Source organism: Peromyscus eremicus, chromosome 1 (assembly GCF_949786415.1).
Source record: "Peromyscus eremicus chromosome 1, PerEre_H2_v1, whole genome shotgun sequence".
NCBI lineage: Eukaryota > Metazoa > Chordata > Mammalia > Rodentia > Cricetidae > Peromyscus > Peromyscus eremicus.
In genome coordinates, this window is record NC_081416.1 from 7,781,219 (window position 1) to 7,797,596 (window position 16,378).

Sequence of the window (16,378 nt, forward strand, 5' to 3'; positions counted from 1 at the left end):
TGTCCACTGAATCAACTAAGCAGGGCTCACATGAGCTCACAGAAAAACTGAAGCAGCAAGCACCAGGCCTGTAAGGGTCTGCACCAGGTCCTCTGAGTATATGTTATGGCTGTTAGCTTGGTGTTTTGGGGGACTCCTAACAGTGGGAACAGGTGTGTCTTTGACTCTTTTGCCACTCTTGACACTCTTTTGCTAATATTGGGTTCCTTTGTCCAGACTCAATATGAGATCTTTGCCTTGTCTTATTGTATCTTGCTTTGTAGCATTTGGCTATTGTCTCTTGATATCCTGCTCTTTTCTGAAGAGGAAACAGAGGGGGAGTAAGTCAAGGGGAGAGTTGAGAGGAAGGAGCTCGGAGGAGTGGAGGGAAGAGAAACTGTGGTCAGGAAATATTGTATAAGAGAAGAATCTACTCTCAATAAAAAAAAATTATTAATTTTTTAAAAAAGAAATGAAAGACCAATGGAGAAGGTAAAAGAATATAGATAAAATGCAATGTTTCTCTTCTTCAATGTTTTACTTTTGAAAGCAAAGAAGGCTGTTAACACATAAACAGTTAACAGTCAAGATGGCAATATCATAAAATGAAAAGAAAAAGACTTCAACTATGCTAAGTACATTCTCCTTGCAATGGTAAAATTTTGATACAAGTAAGAGTGATAAAAATTTAAGAACAGATACTGTAAGACATAAATTAATCACAAGGAGGAAGAGACAATATAAGGATATATACAATCACTACAGATAAAATACAATCCTTAAGACAATGTTCAGGTAATTGCTGAGGCCCACAGAGGCTATCTAGTGAGAAATTACTTAAGGTCAGAAAATCTGAGCTTGCTTTACCCAGCAGGCTACGTAAGGAGATGACTTGGCCATGGGTATGTTTACCAGGTGTTTGTAAGGGGGACACTTGGCTCTACAGTATGCTTTGATCTTGCAAGGGGGAGGTCTTTTGCCTCTCCCCTTAGTATATTATAAAAAGCCCTTTTGAATAAACGAAGGGGCTGCTGGGTATTGACTCAGGCCCACCCAAAGCTATTCTGTGTCTTTATCTTTCTTCTCATCTTCTAGGTCTATCTTTCTACCTAATATTTTCTCATTCCTCTCTCCTCCACCCAAGAACCCTTCGAAAGGTGGGAGCAAGTTGGAGCTGGTCTCCCAGCAGACTCACAGAGGTAATCAACAGAGCAGCAGAGAATACAAAGATTATAAGCCAGCACATTTAAATCCAAGCACAACAATGTTAAATCTAAACAGTTCCCACATAGCAATATACAATTAAAAAGACAGAATGATTTTAAGTACCATAAATAATCTATAAAAAAGTCAATAAAGACACAAAGGGCAGTTATAAATTGGATTTAGGGCCGACTCCACAGGAACCTCATGCCTGGTACTGGAAACTGGGCCAGGAAGCTGGGGCTGAATCAGTCACAGAAGATCATGGACTACTAAATGGACACAGAAGCAAACTGTCTACTAAATATGATTATTGTTATACCCAAAGATTGGTGCAGCTCTCAACCCTCATCATAACTCTCTTTACAAAAGATGGTGGTTAGTATAGTCACAACTAGTCACCATGAACAGAATAAATGACAGCAGAGTACCCAACCCTAAATGAGACATCTCTATCATGCCTCCTCCCTGCTGGACTCAGGGAAGATCAAAGACGAGAGGGTACAAATTGAGCCAGTAGTTGGAGGAGGGACTGCTGTGAAACAGCATTTTCTAGGCCTGACAAGGCCACTGTACATGTGAACTCACAGTGGCTATGGCTGCCTCCACAAGACCAGCATAAGATCAAGCCAGTATGAACAGGGAAGGGCTCAGAAATTCCCACCCCTAGCAGGAAGCTATTGATAGTTGATAGCTGGGGAAGGTAGAGGCAGTTTTCTTAACAGGTGTGCCTCCTGGTAGGCTGCCCATGCTCTAGAGGATGTCAATACACCAGTGTGCATACAAGCAGCACTAACTGGACTGTGGGTTAAAGGAAAAAAAAAAATAGGGGAGAAATAGGAAGGGTGCTGGGGAGAACTGGAGTGGAGAAGGGATACGTGTATGAAATTCTCAAAGAATAAAAATACATTATAAAAAAAAAAAAACCTATGGGAAAAGATACCATGTAAATATCAATCAACAAAATCTAGAATTAACCAATCAATATCAAAGTAGCATTACCAGGGACAGAAAGAGAGCTGATATAAAGATAGTCAAGTCTCTAAGAAAATAATACATCACTAAATGCATGTTGTCAAAACTATAGAGCTTCAAAATATGTAAGTATTTTCGTCTGATAAAAGAAGAAAGACCTGAGCTGGGGAGATGGCTCAGTTGGTAAGGTATCTGCTGCACAGCATTAGAACTGGAATTCAGGTCCACAGCACTAACATAAAAGCTGACAATGGGCCGGGCGGTGGTGGCGCACGCCTTTAACCCCAGCACTCGGGAGGCAGAGCCAGGCGGATCTCTGTGAGTTCGAGGCCAGCCTGGGCTACCAAGTGAGTTCCAGGAAAAACGCAAAGCTACACAGAGAAACCCTGTCTTGAAAAACCAAAAAAAAAAAAAAAAAGCTGACAATGACAGCATCCATCTGTGATCCTGGGGCTGGGGTGGAGATCCTGGGGGCTTGCTACTCAACTAGTCTGACTAAAGGATCCAGGTTCAGTAAAAGACCTTCTCTCAAAAGTTGGTGTGGAGAACAACTGAGGAAGAATCTGATTACTGACCTCTAGCCCACAAAACACAACACACACACACCAAAAAAGTAAAATAAATATACACCCACAAACACACATACACACACGCACACGCACACACACATACACACATACACACACACACACACACACACACACACACACACACCCCTATGGGGGAATTACCTCACTATAGAATAACCAACAGTAACTAGGTGAATAGAAAATAAAAGTAAAATATACATGTATTTCCAGGGTCCATGCAATATATACCAAAATAGATTTTATCCTAAAACATAAAGAAACTTTAAATTTTAAAGAAGTGAAATCATACAATGTATGTTCTCTGACAATAAGAAATAAGACTAAAAAGCAGAAGCAGAAAAGATAATAAAATTCTTCAAACTTATGAAAATGAACACACTGCTAAATAATCTATGGGCCAAGAAGGAAGTTAACAAGGAAAATTATTCATTAAGCAGAATGAAATTGAAAAATATCAAAATCTATAGGATGTAAGCAGCATCTTAGTGGGAAATATTCAAACCTGAATGATAATATTAGACTATATAATCCCAATAATTTAAATTCCCACATCCAGATACTTGGGAAAGTAAATGAAATCCAAAGAAAGTAGAAAGAAATAGGCAATAAGAAACCCATGAAATCAAAGCTAAAAAAGCAGAAACTCAATTTTTAAAAATTCATAAAACCGATAAACATTTATCAACTCTGACAAAGATAAAAACAGACAAATGGGAGAGATCACTGAAGAGCCCATATTACAGGGACAACAGAACACTTGAAGACAATTCTGTAATGATGTACAACAGATAAAAATGGGCTAAACCCTTTGAAATCACATACTATAAAAACTCAAGATTAATTATATCTGAATAATTATCAATTAAAAAGAAATTGAAAGCAGTTATAACCCTTCCAAAAGAGGAAACCGTCAGCCACAGATGTGCCAATGAATTGTGAGAAACATCCAAATAAGAGTATCAGTTCAGGAGCATGCCCTAAGGTGATGGTTCCCACTCATGATATCCCAATAAAAAGTTCAAAAAATTAAAAAAGAATATCAATTCTACATAATCTCCTCCAAGGAATAATCATTTTGAGGACAAAGTACCCTATATCAAAACTAGACAAATGAGTTAAGCACAAGCAGCTATACAGGTCAATAATCTTCATGAACAGCAATACAAAAATCTTCAAGAACATGGTTGAAAATTAATTCCTCTTACCACACTTGTTCTACAGAGTTGTCAAAGTCCTAGCTAGGCAAAAAGAAAGGGGGAGGGAAAAAGGAGAGGGAGCAGGATCACACATACAGAGCAAATATACTTTCGTTTGCAGACATGATTGTATGATACTGAACAGAATATCCAAAATTTCCTTTAAACTACTAAATGAGTCCACCTCAGTCCTAGAACAAATTAGAAAAAAAATTTACACCAAAATTTAAAACATAATTTCATTTGCATTAGCTCCAAAAATAAAATACTTGTGTATAGTCAATCACATGCACACAAAACCTGTATGCTTACAACTACAGAACACTAGCATAAGCAGGAATGAACAAAAAGTTAAACCCCTGTCTCAAACAAGGTGGAAGGTGAGGACCAACAGGCTGACCTCTGGCCCCCATGCATGCTGTGACAAGTGCTGTGGATATCTGCATGCTGTGAATGTGTTGCTATGATTGATTGATAAATAAAACGCTGATTAGCCAGTAGCCAGGCAGGAAGTATAGGTGGGACAAAGAGAGGAGAATTCTGGGAAGTGGCAGGCCGAGTCGGGAGACGCCAGCCTGCTGTCCAGGGAGCAGCATGTAAAAGGCACACAGGTAAAGCCACAGAACATGTGGCAACATATAGATTAACAGAAATGAGCTGAGTTTAAGTGTAAGAGCTAGTCAGTGGTAGGCCTGAGCCAATGGCTAAGCAGTTTTAATTAATATAAGCGTCTGAATGATTATGTTATAAGTGTGCTGCAGGATTGTGGGGGCTTGGCGGACCCAGAGAGAAACTTTCCAGCTACCAACAAGTATCACACACACACACACACACACACACACACACACACAGGACAGAGCTCAGAGACAGAGCCATTATCTTGAATCTGTGAGTCCCTAGGGAGGACAAAATAAAAGGCAAGAAGACCAACTAAACTCAGTAAATTCAGCACTTTTTTCTTCATCTACAAACTTCCTTATCTGGAAACTCTTAGGATTATTTCCTTTTTATAAACTTTATACACAGCTTCAAGCACTACTGCTGAACTATTTCACTACAATTAATCTAGCAGTTATTAGTTTCAAATGAAAAAGTAAAAGAAAGGGGGAGGGAGCACTACTCTGTGGTAGAGAGTACTCACCTAGCATTCAGAAGGCCCTGGGTTCAATCCTAGTACTGCAAAAAATGAAATAGGTATTTTTAAAACCCTTGTCCTAAATCACATATTTTACATAAAATTTAACTCCAAATGAATCAAAGACCTAGATGTAAAAAAAGTGTTAAAACTTTTAGAAGAAAACTTAGAAAAAAAATTACTTAAGAGATGGGGTTGGGCAAAGTCAAGCAAGAGATGACACCAAGTAAAATCCTAGGGAAAGAATATGCCAGCCAAGTTCTTCCCATGTGGGAAGCATTATGTAAATACTGATTTAAAACAATCCTGTTTCCTACTTTCAAGGTGCTTATATTTATGTAGGGGGATAAATCATCAAAGAACTTTCCATAATGAGAAAACACATTAAGGGCAGAAAGATCCAAGAACACTAAGAAGAGCTAAACATAGAAGACTGTTTCCCAATTGTGACTAAGGGAGAAAGGGAACATTATAGTTAAGGATTTTTATATTATGCTGTAAGTTCTGAGGGTTTACTATGTTATGATACAAAATCATTTTCCCCAATTTCCCTGTACTCCATGTATTTTATTCCTTTCTCTTTCTCTTCATGAGCCCCAGCAAGGATATTTCAAATTCCTAAACCATGCATTGATGTCACATACTAAAACTATGGTTCTTTTATACCAAAAAAAAAAAAAAAAAATTGTTTGGAGTTGTTGTAAGTTACAGATGAAACTTGGTTGGCGGCAAGTTTCACAAATTGTGATCAACCTACTGAATGAATAAACCTGAAGCACAGTGTTGAAAGAACTGCAAGTTATCCACTAAACTGCCAAAAACTGATTAAACTGTCTATCATCTTGGAAATATATCAACAGAAAATGGCAAAGTCTATATTTTAAACCAAATACAGACATTAAATATGTATTAGAGCCACTTTGGGAAGTGCCTATTCTTTAAAAAAAAAAAATTAAGTTAAATTCTTGTTATATTACTCTGATATACCTCTAGTTTTCAGGGTAACCTCTTCTTATCCCACCCCCTAACTTCTAAAGCCACTGTTTCAACTTTCTTTTAAAAAGCACTAGGTACTTTTTGGTTTGTCTTTTTATGATGTCAAGGACCAAATCTAGAAGGTTTCACACATGCTAGACACTCTACCATTGAACTACCTACATTCTCAGCCCCCAAAGTTGTTACAAACATCTATTAAAATACACATGAAATATGAAATTATAATATGTATTATATCAAGGCGTCCTTCCTCTCCTTTACCTCAAAGCACTTTTCTCCAAATATAATGATATGCATATTAAATTTGAATTTTACTCATTTCACTCCTGGTACATTCCTTCTTCAAACTAGGATCCACTTGCTTAAAGTGGATCCATGTCTCAATTTTCAATTTTTATTCAAGTAATTTTCTCTTTGTTGCTTATACCAACATTAAACTTTATGTTTTCTAGCTGGATAACCACAAGTATACTGTACAAGTTAAGTAAAGTAGACCTTACTGAAAATGCTTGGGACCAGTAGTGGTTTAAACTTTCGAATTTTCTGAATTTTGGAAAATTTGCATAAACTTTCCCATTTTAGCATCCCTAGTCAAAACATCTAAAATCTGCCGGGAGTGGTGGCAGTCTAGAAGCAAAGCCAAGCAGATCTTTATAAATTCAAGGCCAGCCTGTTCTGCATAGCAAGTACTAAACAAACAAAGCCTAAAATGCAATTTGAAGCACTAGAGAAGTGAAGATTAGGGGTACTCAAATTCTATAAAGGAAAAGAAGAAAAAGGAACAGCTGATTGCTAGATTTAAAAATGAAAAATTAATTATCAGAAGGTCACTAGCAACACAATAAAATCAATAAAGAAAAACTCCCTTGCTAGACTAAAGGAAACTTGAGAAACTTCTGGCTTCACCTGTTGGTCACAAACTGAAAGACTAGTGAGAGGAAAAGGTAAGAAAGTTGCAAATGGGAGCACACTCCCTTCCCATTGGCCAAAACTACAAATACATGAGGACCAAAGCAGTAAATGAGACAGAATCCTTCCAACTTCTAATAGCAAGACCCTCAAATTATCAGATATTTAAAGCAATCTCTAATGTAGAGGTAAACTGTTACTCTAAACTCTCATCATGTCAAGTAGAGCTCAACTCATTTTTCTAGATATCTTCATGCATTCGTTATTAACTGACCCTCAATGAAATGGCTGGTAATATCTAGCATTATTTATAACTAGCATTATTTATAATGACGTTCTCATGAGTGAGCTGTTTACTATGCACCTATGAGTAAAATGCTACATTGTATCTGGGGCTTATTGGAAAAGATAAAATTCTTACTCTCAATGATTTTAAGTAAGGAAGAAACGGACAAGTTATAAAACTTTAAGAACAGAGGAATTGAGAATGTGATGAGCAAGACGAGGTTAAAAGTTCAACAGGACTCACAAGCTTGTAGGCATCAGCTTCCTGAGCACAAGAGAAACCATGAAAGCACTACGAAATAGTAATTTTCCCATGACTGGAAGTCAGGGCCCATGATATGACTGGAAATATAGGTTGTCAAATCTTGAAAAACTTGTTACACAAGTTTTATAATTTGGACTTTATCTTGCAGACATAATGATCTACAAATATTCTGGGAAGATGACATGGATAAATATGAAGAGAAAATATATTCCTAAATGGAAAGGGGGATATAATCACAGGTAGACTTTTAGATTTATATTTGATATACTCCAAAATTGTTTTTACAAATCAAATGTTCTCTAAGCAGCAAAACAGTTAAAGAGAAAGTAATCAAATAATAAAGTCCCGAAAGTCCCATCAATGCCAATCAGTGATAACCATTTGGGATCTTAGCAATCCTAGGAATTGGCCCAAGAATGTTAACCAAATGAGTATCTATGGTAAGAAGTAATCTGTATGTTCTCCAGGTAATTCCAGTGCAGGGCTAAATTTGGAAAACACTTCAATAGCCAATAACAAACATAATAAGGGTATAATTAAATTAATGTAGGAATTTCATAAATTCACTTAGGGTTGTACCAATGTTTAGGAATTTTATGGGCAGAATATGCACACAAGAACTATCTTTGCATACTATATCATCTTCAAATGCCAACTAGATGAAAAATTGTTTGTAATAAACACACAGAACCTATATCCATTTTACCTATAAGCCTCAACTGTTTTTGAACTTCTTAAATTATAAAGGTAATGTATATATTCCAGAGAGAGACAACTTTAACTTAAGGTTTACTTATACCTGACAGTGACTGATAGCCATACTTCTGTAACAGTTTATACCTAAAGCTATCAGTGGTGATATATGTGTATGTTTTATTCCTCGTTATTTTCTAATGTTGCACTTGAGCATTTTCATATTAACATGAAAAATGTGTACCAAATGCATCATTGTTCCTTAATTGTTATTGTGTCAAAAATCCACATGCTGACATATAAAATAAATTTCCTTATATTTTACTTACCAATTGATTAGGCTTTTTTTTTTTTTCCGAGACAGGGTCTCTCTGTGTAGCTTTGCGCCTTTCCTGGAACTCGCTTTGGAGACCAGGCTGGCCTCGAACTCACAGAGATCCGCCTGCCTCTGCCTCCCGAGTGCTGGGATTAAAGGCGTGCGCCACCACTGCCCAGCTTTTAGGCTTTTTTAAATAAGAGTGTTATATTATAAAAATTTATTATGTAAATCAGAGATTAAGTTTGATGTATTTTTAAACCACTGGTTTAAAATAACCAAATAAAAATAATAGATGATAGGAATATTTTACAAGACATTTTAGAAATAAAAATCAAAGAAAAAAATGAAAGAAACAGACCCAGAATTATGTCTGAGCTGACAGATTAATGGCAGTGGACTGCTGCTATCAGAAAGGAAGTCACTGCCTTCAGAGGATAGCCACTGCTCAGTCATGTTCCAGTAGACAGTTCCGCACCCATCCATCCCAGTGGTGCTGTGGGATGTCTTTCTGTACACTGAATATGTGTTGCTCTGATTGGTTGATAAATAAATCTGTTTGGCCTATGGCAGGGCAGGATGAAGCCAGGCAGGAAAATCCAAGAAAGATAGACAGGAAGAGAAAGGGGAGGCAGAGAGACACCAGGCAGCCACCCAAGGAGTAAAATGCCAGCAGACTGGTAAAGCCATAGAACATGTGGCAAAAAATAGACTAACTGAAATGGGTTAATTTAAGATATAAGAGCTAGCTAGCAAGAAGCCTGAGCCATTAGGCCATACAATTGATATTTAATATAAGTCTCTGAATGATTACTTTATAAGCAGTTGTGGGACCTCAAGGCCAGGCAGGACCCAGAGAAACTTCTGGCTACAAATGGCACCCAGACATGGTGGCAGAGTTTCCACTTAAAACCTGAGAGAGCATAAGAACAGATTATAAATGTAGCTAACAACACCTTCCTAGTTCATGTCGCTCATGGCGGGGCTAGGTCCATGTCCCCTGGCTGTGGCAGTTCGTGGCGTGCAGGCTTGAACTACATTATGACAGATTCCCGACAAGTTACATAGAGGTTTCTCCAAACCGTGCAGCGAACTGCATGGCAGATTTAGCTTTGCTAGTATAAACAATAAATAAATAAATAAATAAATAAATAAATAAATAAATAAATAAATAAATAAAGGTTTCTGGGCTATACGCTGCTTTGATGGAGGCATAGACCCACTGCTTCCAAGAGTTGGTGGTGCACATGGCTCCCAGAGCTGGTGGTAAATGTACACCCCCATATTGGGAAGCTGAAGTGGGCGGAGTCAGCAGCCATGGCTTTTGCTTCAGTACTAGCCACTGCAGTTTTAAAACAATAGATTCACAATAAGGCAGATTCAGATGGAATAAGACTTTATATGGTTTAGAGTGTTTGTAAGAATGTACGCAGGCTTGGAAGAGAGAAGAAAATGAATATAGACAGTTATATAAAGAAACAGTTTTAAAAATATTTAAAGAGACAGTAAAGGTAATATAAAAAATAAGCCACATAAAGATGGATAGTATACAGAGAGTCTGGATTGTGTTGTCTTTGGGATTTTTAACTGCAGAGACATTTGACTGTAAAGGCTGCTCAGTTTATATATATATATATTTTTTTTTTAAAGGTATCTTAATTTCAAAATTTATGTCTAAGGATACCTTGCTTTGGAAAAGAGGTTCTGCTTTTGTTTCCACAGAAGATGAAAACCTGTGGACTGCTTCTTCCAGGCTCATATGGTTAGATCAGCCAAGACCCCCTGAAAGGTCTCTGATGACACCACGGCCCAGATGATCTAACATCCAGAATGGCTTCTATGCAACTGGCTCGGACAATGTAACGTCACAGACTATTCCAGTCAGGACATGACCATACTTCTTAATTTTCTCAGGATCCCCATAAGATTGCCAGCTTCCTCAACCAGCAAGAAGTAGTATGAGAAGTTATACCCAAATTCCCAAAATATTGTTTATAAATGTTTATTTTTATTTAAAGGGAGTTGATTATAAATGCAGTCTCTTTCTAAAGAAAAAGGGATAGAATAGATACGATAGGATGAAAGGGTAGATTATTGAATCTACTTTTAAAGAGCAACAACTTGTTTGAAATGTTTTACATTGCTATGGATTTTAGTTTATTGATACAAATTTAAAGTTAATTTTGTTATACTGTATATATATATTTCTACTTTTGTTTAAGGTATTATGTTTGTGCAGCTCATTTGAAATTATAATGTATAGTTAAGAAATACAAATTAATAGTCAAATTTATAGTCATGTTAGTTAAGTTTTTTAGATATATAAAGATGTATTTCAATTAGGTGGGTAATCTTCAAGCACTTCAAAGGCCTACAGAATATGGCATTTAAAATGTTTTAAAACCTTAGACTTTCCTAGACAATGAGACATGTCTGCTCCTGGCAGCACCAATTACTTCAAGGAGGATGATGGGCATTGAAGAAACTCATTATGGAATTTGCTTTCTTTGTGGCAAAACTTAACCACTGGGCAAAAAAGTGCCCTTGCATTGACTGATTGACAATATGTTGTACAAACTGGACAAGTAGGACCCATAAGAAGGTGACCACTGAACTTAGCAAGGCGAGATGGTCCTTCAGGTTCATGCTTCGCAGAAGAAACTGCCAAACATTCTACAGGACACAGAGAGAAGCAACTGAGAGACTCTAGACCTATGGGCTGAAGAAGGATGTCCCAACGTTGCAGAGGAACTTTGGGTGATTGTCCAGGCAGCCAGCTGTCTCTCATTCTAGATTTTTGGAAGTTGCTTACAATGTACTTCCTGTTTACTTAGGTAATAATATAGCCTTCTGGGGTCTTTGATGTAGTTGAAGACTAAATAGTTATAATTTTCTCTGGTTATGATAAAAAGATAAGTTAGATATGAAACCTTAGACTCACAAATACAGGATAAATAGAATATTTTCTTTGAATTTGCCAAATATAAACAGACTAGATATTGTAACTGTAATTCCTGCTTGATAACTGTTTTGTTATATGTAATTTTACTAGGTTAAAGTTAAAACCTTCCTTTTTGATTAGAAAGAAAAGGGGAAGTGCTGTGGGATGTCTTTCTATACACTGTGAATATGTGTTGCTCTGATTGGTTGATAAGTAAAGCCACTTGGCCTATGGCAGGGCAGGATGAAGCCAGGTGGGAAAATTCAAGGAAGATAGGCAGGAAGAGAAAGAAGAGGCAGAGGGATGCCAGCCTCCCGCCCAAGGAACAACATGCCAGCAGACCAGTAAGCCACGGAAAACGTGGCAACATACAGATTAATAGAATGGGCTGAGTTTAGTTATAAGAGCTAGGTAGCAAGAAGCTTGAGCCATAGGCCATGGCCATACACTTCATAATTAATATAAGGCTCTGTATGTTTATCTGGGTCTGAGCAGCTGCACAACTGGGCAGGACAAAGGAAAATCCTACACAGTGGGGGAAACAAAATAACAAAGTCTATAACATCATAATGATAAAGACCCTAACTAGAATAGAACTAGAGGTAACACACCTCAGCACATTAAAGACTACATATGACAGACCCACAGTCAACACTATCTCAAATAAAGAAAAACTCAAAGGAATCCCATTAAAAGCAAGTACAAAACACCAATGACCACCATCCCCACAACTTTTCAATATATTACTCCAAATACTGCCTAGCATAAGAGAAGGAAATTAAAGGGATACAAACAGGAAGTCAAATTATCCTATTTGCAGATTATACATAAAAGACCCCCAAATTTCTACCAGAAAATTTCTATAAATGATCAACAACTCACTGGGCATGGTAGTTTACACTCTTAATCCCAGCACTCAGGAGGCAGAGGCAGATCTCTGTGAGTTCTAGACAAACCAGGTCTACATAGTAAGTTCCAGGAGAGCCAGGGCTATAGAGACCCTATCACAAAACAAAGGAGATTAACACTTTCAGCAAAGTCACAGGATACAACATTGTCCTAGAGTTACTATTGTCATGATCAAACACCACAATCAAAAGCAACTTAAGGAGAAAACACTCCCATTTACAATACTGTGAATAAACCTAACTAAGGAGGTGAAATAACTCTACAATGAAAACTTCAAGTCTTGAAGAGGAAGACATTAGAAGATGGAAAGACCTCCCATGCTCATATGTCCACGGAAATTGTAGAAATAACTATCCTACCAAAAACCATTTACAAACTTAAAACAAGGCCAACAAAAATATACAGAATATTCTTCACAAAGAAGAAAAAGGGAAAATCCTAAAATTTGCATAGAGTCACAAAAGATCCCAAACAGCCAAAGCATGGGGGACAGGGAATACTAGAAGGATTCCTACATCAGACTTCAAACTATATCACAGAGCTATAAAGAAAAACAGCATGCTACTGGCTCAGACACAGACATGTAGGTCAATGGAATAAAATAGAAATCCAGAAGTGACTACACATAATTAATAGCTATCTCATATTTGACAAAGATGCCAAAAATACACACTGGAGGAAGACAGCATCTTCAACAAATGGTGATGGAAAATTTGGATGCTCATATGTAGAAGACTAAAATTAGAACCACAGCTATCATCCTGCACAAAAATCAATTCCAAGTGGATCAAAGACCTCAATGTGAAACCTGAAACTCTGAAACTACTGAAAGAAAAAGCAAACAGTATCCTACAAGATATAGGTGCAGGAAAGGACTGAATAGGACTCAATTAGCTCAAGAATTAAGGCCAAAAGATAGGGCCTCTTAAAACTAAAATGCTTCTTTCTGTATAGCAAAAGAAACAATTGTGGAAGCCCACAGAGTAGAAATTTTTTGCCAGCTATAATTCAATGGAGGATTAACATTCAGAGTATATAAAGAACTTCAAAAAACAGAGAATCAAGAAAATAAACTACCCTATCAAAACTTGGGCTATGAATCTGAACAGAGTTCTCAGGAGAAAAAATTAAAATGGCTAAGAAGTATCTTTAAAATTATTCAATATCTTCAGCAATGTGGGAAATGGAAATTTAACTACTTTGAGATTTTATTTTACATATATCAGAAAGTGAACATCAAGAAAATAACCAACAACAAATGCTGATGGGGGTACAGGAAAAGAAGAAACCTCATTCACTGTTGGCGGTTTTACAAACAGGTATCATCATTACGGAAATCAGCATGGAGATTTCTCAAAAAGCTAAAATTAGATCTACTATATGGCCCAGTTGTACCAATCTTTGGCACATAGTAAGAATTGTTAGGAGTAGGGAGAAGGTAAGGTAGAAATTATGTAAATACAGTGGTCATGCATGAAATTCTCAAAAAAAAAACTAAATTAAAAAAATCGAAGTAGGATGGGGTCTTGGTGGGAGGAGGAGAACTAGTGTGTTTGAAAAGGGATGAGAGAAAGCAGTTTTAAATAAAGTAATAAAAAGCATATACATAGAGTATTGTGAAGATACTGACTGGTACTTGTAGAGAAGGTAAATATTCTGGGATGGAAAGCTGAAGGGCTCATAAAGAAATAGTAACACACATGAACCAAGTAAAAATAGTGTCAGAGAAGCAGTATAGGAGCCAGCAAGAAGAGATGGTTATCAGTGAGTAAAGACATTTACCATACAAGCCTGGCAACCAGAATGGATGCCCAGAACACGTGTAAAAGTGTAAAGAACCCACCAGACTGGTTTTCTGACCTTATACATGCACCACGGTAAAGAGCCTCTGTCCCCTACCCTACATAAGGTACACACAATAATAATTCTTGAAGCTGTCAGTTCAGCTATTTGCAACTTGGAAAGAATAGTGAAAAGGGTGTACATACAGCATAAAACTTAGCCTTAGAGAAAAAGGATCATTTTTTTCTTTTCAAGTAGATTAGAATGGACTCAGAGAAAGCTTATTTATTTAGAAATAGAAGCAGAAAGCAGTTGAAGTATCATTATCTACAATTATACATAGTGGAAGGGCAGAAGCAAATTCATTGTTGACAACATGATTGGAAAAAGCACAGAGACAAACAGCCAAACTAGTGGAAACACATGAACTGTGAACCAATGGCTGAGGAGCCCCTATGGAACTGGACCAGGCCCTCTGGATAAGTGGGAACAGTTGATTAGCTTGAACTGTTTGGAAGGCCCCCAGGCAGTGGAGCCAGGACCTGTCCTTGGTGCATGGGCTGGCTTTTTAGAGCCTGGGGCCTATGCTGGGACACTTTGCTCAGCCTTGGTGTAGGGAGGAGGGGACTGGACCTGCCCCAGCTGAGTCTACAGGCTGGTCTGACTCCCCAGGGGAGATTGCCTTGGAGGAGGTGGGAATGGGGCGTGGATTGGGGGGAGGTCTAGGAGGTGGGAGGAGGGAGGACAGGGGAATCAGTGGCTATGTGAAATTAAGTTAATTATAAAATATATATATATATATGAGAGAAAAAGACAGAGAGAGAGAGAGAAAGCAAGAAAGAGAGAGAGAGAGAGAAAGAAAGAAAGAAAGAAAGAAAGAAAGAAAGAAAGAAAGAAAGAAAGAAAGAACGAACGAATGAACACATAAAGAAGCTCAGGTACCAACTTGTAATAACAATAACCTCTAAAACTGTAATTTTCCCCAATCATATTTCATAATTAGTATTTTATTCCTAAATTAATTAAGTTGAGAGAATTTAGAAGGCCAAGTATGAAGAAAACCATAAAGGATTATACAGAGCAGGCTAGGCTGAAGTAAGGCAACTGAAAGGACAACGATAAAGGGAAACAAGGAACTAGAGCACCAGTTAGAATCTGGGTGTACAGTTTGAAAATCTGATGCTTTCTGAAGGAACCATATACAAAATACCAACACAATGCAGTTTGTAAAAATGATAATCATAATGACACATCATTACATATCTTTCAGAGACCTAAATAAAAAACAAGATCACAGCCAAATGCCAATGATGTTACGGAGAGAACACATATTTCACATGTTATAGTGTGAAGGCAAAACTGTGAGTATAGCTACTCTGGGAAACAGGAGACACTGTACTATACACACCATATATCTTGCAAGTGCAGTTGTTAGCATTTATTCCTAAAACTTAAAAAAACACATTGACACAAAAATCTGTCCGCCACTGTTGATAGGAATATTAATTATGATTGCAAAAACTGGAAATAGCCCAGATGTCTTTTAATGAGTAGTTAAACGAATCCTGATACATCCACACAAGGGAACCTACAGAGCAATAAAAAGCAACAAACTACTAATGTATGTAACAATGTGGATCTCAAGGGCATTGTGCCTAGTAAGAATATCAAGCTCAAAGAAAGGGTGGCATACTTTATAATTCCATTTATAGAACATTCTTAGCATGATAAAACTATAGAAATGGAGAGCAAAGCAGTAGTTCCTTAGGGATGGAAGAAGAGATGGGAGGGAGAACTGGTTTCTGATCAAAAAAAAGTCTGTATTTTGACTGTGATGGTAGTTAAACAAATCTGTTTATGAGATTAAAAATATGTAAAACTACACACACCCAATGAATATGTGAAAGAATGTATGCTGCTTTATAATCTAATTAATAGTGTTATACCAATGTCAATTTCACAGTTGATACTGACATTGTACTATAACTATGCAGGATACCAACAGCATGAAAAGCCAGGTGATAGGCTCTTTTTGTAAACTCCCATGAGTCTGTTATTATTTCTAAATAAAAAGTTGGAAGTAGTTCACTGATACAGTCTTACAAACACTACATTAAACTTCAAAAAAAAAATTACTTCTGTCAAGTTTTGAAGAAGTATCACAGGATACCTTCAATTACCTGATAAGGCTACTGAAATAGTCC

General features: G+C 37.2%; 1 protein-coding gene across 3 annotated transcripts in view; it reads right to left on the reverse strand.

Annotated features, from left to right (window-relative positions):
- Shoc2 (SHOC2 leucine rich repeat scaffold protein) overlaps nt 1-16,378 on the reverse strand; it is an 87,251-nt gene that overhangs the window by 52,494 nt on the left and 18,379 nt on the right. Inside the window, exon 2 of one of the 3 annotated variants that reach the window (XM_059256456.1) lies at nt 5,085-5,119. The exons of the other annotated variants lie outside the window; for them this stretch is intronic. The gene's annotated coding sequence lies outside the window, so the exon portion shown is untranslated. The remainder of the gene's footprint in view (nt 1-5,084; nt 5,120-16,378) is intronic. 3 annotated transcript variants of the gene reach the window in all.